Source organism: Aplysia californica, unplaced genomic scaffold, assembly GCF_000002075.1.
Source record: "Aplysia californica isolate F4 #8 unplaced genomic scaffold, AplCal3.0 scaffold00002, whole genome shotgun sequence".
In the NCBI taxonomy this organism is placed as follows: domain Eukaryota; kingdom Metazoa; phylum Mollusca; class Gastropoda; order Aplysiida; family Aplysiidae; genus Aplysia; species Aplysia californica.
The window spans coordinates 1,701,139-1,703,777 of NW_004797272.1; the positions used below are offsets into that span (position 1 = coordinate 1,701,139).

General features: G+C 44.1%; 1 protein-coding gene across 8 annotated transcripts in view; it reads right to left on the reverse strand.

Moving 5' to 3' along the window:
• LOC101854909 overlaps positions 1-2,639 on the reverse strand; it is a 94,714-nt gene that overhangs the window by 89,710 nt on the left and 2,365 nt on the right. The gene's annotated exons all lie outside the window — the stretch shown is intronic.

A 2,639-nucleotide genomic window follows, 5' to 3' on the forward strand; every position in this document is an offset into this window, starting at 1 on the left:
AGACAGACAGACAGACAGACAGACAGACAGACAGACAGACAGACAGACAGACAGAGAATTTAAGCCTGCAAAACATAACTTCGTACATCGCTGGAGTAACTCGGAAGTAAAGGCCGCCCTCAGAGTACTCGACCTGACCTCCCGCCAAGCCCCTCAGCTGACAAATATGTCATTTCATGTTATTATTTCTCCATGCGACACGCACTGGTACAAGAGGAAGGGAAAAGTAAAAATAATGTAATCGTTGGTCTGTGCGTGTGTATGTGCCCTCGCGTTCATGCAGGCTCGTCTATTCTATAGATAAGCCGTGTGCACACACCAGCCTAGGGTCTAGGGCATACACTCTCTCGCATGCAATACAAATGTAATTGTTTTCAGTCTGAAATCTCCTTTTCCAGTCTCGTAAGGAGATCAATGCCATCATAACGTCACGTCAGTAGGTCTAATGAATATGCTTGACTTCGATTGAATCCGGATCGAATCACTATAACGACGGGCTCTTGAACTTGTGTTGTGAACGGTTGTCACGGTTTTCCACTATCTTGCCTCGGCATTGTCTGAGTATCCACCCCTTAAAAGGTCTTACAGTTTTGAGAGGGACGCAAAAGCTCACACTATACATTAGAAAGTGTGTAGCTGAGCAAACACCCATGCCATTGGCCCGTGCAAATGTTCAGCTAGTTTTTCACAACACTGTAATAACGTAAGGCTTATTTATTCAAGAGCTAGGACCTCCGATTTTAACGTCCATCCCCAATAAGACAGAGCCAGATGGATGGAGAGCCTTAAAAACTCCCCAAGCCAATCCAAGTTCAGAACACCTAGTTGGGGATTCGAACCAAGGTCATCAGCTCTGTAGTCCACCATGATAATGAAATAGCCTAACGGCGTACCCCCTCCCACACCAGCACACACACACACACACACACACACACACACACACACACACACACACACACACACAAACAATAGGCAAGGAGATAACCAACAAAGACATAGGTAAAACGTATCCCAGTCTTTAAAACCTAAAAAAGATTTTTTAAGAAAGAAAAAATAAATAAAAATATGAACACAACGTTCCGACGGAGTGGCAGGCTGAAAAGAGCCGAAGGTCTGGACCGGAAATACCAACGAAGAGCAAACAAATAACAAATAAAAGTTCAAGTGAAGCACGCTTAAGGGGGTATTACACGTTCAGTTAAATTACTGACAATTATAACCCGTGGGCACCAGAAAGACCAGACAGCCCAGCCAGCCAGCTGCACAAAAATCAAGTTATGCCTGATCCTGGTAGCGGCCGTCCGGCCAGACAGCCTGCCAAGCCTGCGGCCCACCAACGATATCATTTTCTTTCTCATAAACTCATTGATAACTAGTCTACGGTCTTATCGTAGGTCTGAAGAAATGCCTCGATATGACCTGTGTTCTCGGTATAATAATATCTTGAAAGTCACAAAAGGGAGTATTTTTCTTTACAAATTAATTATGTATAGCATCCTGTACTATTTTTTCACAAAGAGGATGAACTACATCTATTCGTTATTATACCCCCATTTACTCTGTTACAAGTGACAGCAGATGAAGAATTTCAAAAAATGTCTTGCTGATGTCTCCATTCCGAACTTACTATATTTATCATGCATACCCAAACACGTTGGGTAGTCATACCGTCATATATGAAAGACGACTTAACTTCAACACTATTTCAAGGAGGCAACATTGAGGCCTTTGCGCCAACCACCTACCTCCTTCGCCCCAACTACACATGCAAGCAAACACATGCAAGCAAGCATACACACACACACACACACACACACACACACACACACACACACACACACACACACACACACACACACACTTACGCGCGCGCACACACACCTCCCAAAAAAAAATTCTAAACATAACGGTATACAGTAGGACAGCACAAAGGCAGTCTGGTTGAAGCGAAGAGTTTAACGGCATGCGTGCAAAGATAAATTAACATATTGGAATTTTTTGTATCGTGTTTGCCGTATTTTTTTAAATAATATAATAAGCTTTTAGGAAGATAAGTGGATTGGCATCATAGGGAGTCAGGAGAGAGGTGGCTGGTATATAAACAAAATGAAAAAGGGAAAACTAGCAAAAATGTCAAAGGCTAACAGGCTTGTAGTACAGCAATATATTAGGATTTAGGACACGCCTAGAAAACTGCTAGTCTTCCCTTGCGTCGTCCACGGCAAAATCATGAAAATGCCTGGAGGTGGGTGATGTGCTCTCGGCCACCAAAGTTTGCGCAAGGCCAAGAGTGAGCTTGGGGCATCAGAACATAGGCCTAGCCTAGGCCTGCATCCTACGCATTACACGAGTGGCTAAACAGAGAGAAGGGCATCAGAAGTTAGCCTAGGCCTGCATCCTACACATTACACAGATGGCTAAACAGAGAGAAAACGGTCTTTAAAAAGCGGTGTTGGTTGTGAAATGACGCAATAGAAAAGGCAGCGGCACACAATAATTGAGGGGGCGGGTGGAGGGGGAGAGAGAAAGAGAGAGAGAGAGAGACAGAGGGGGGAAGAGAGAGGAGGGAGGTGTGAGGGGAAGAAAAAAGAAACAATGTGTGTGTGTGTGTGTGTGTGCGTGTTTGTGTATCATGTGTG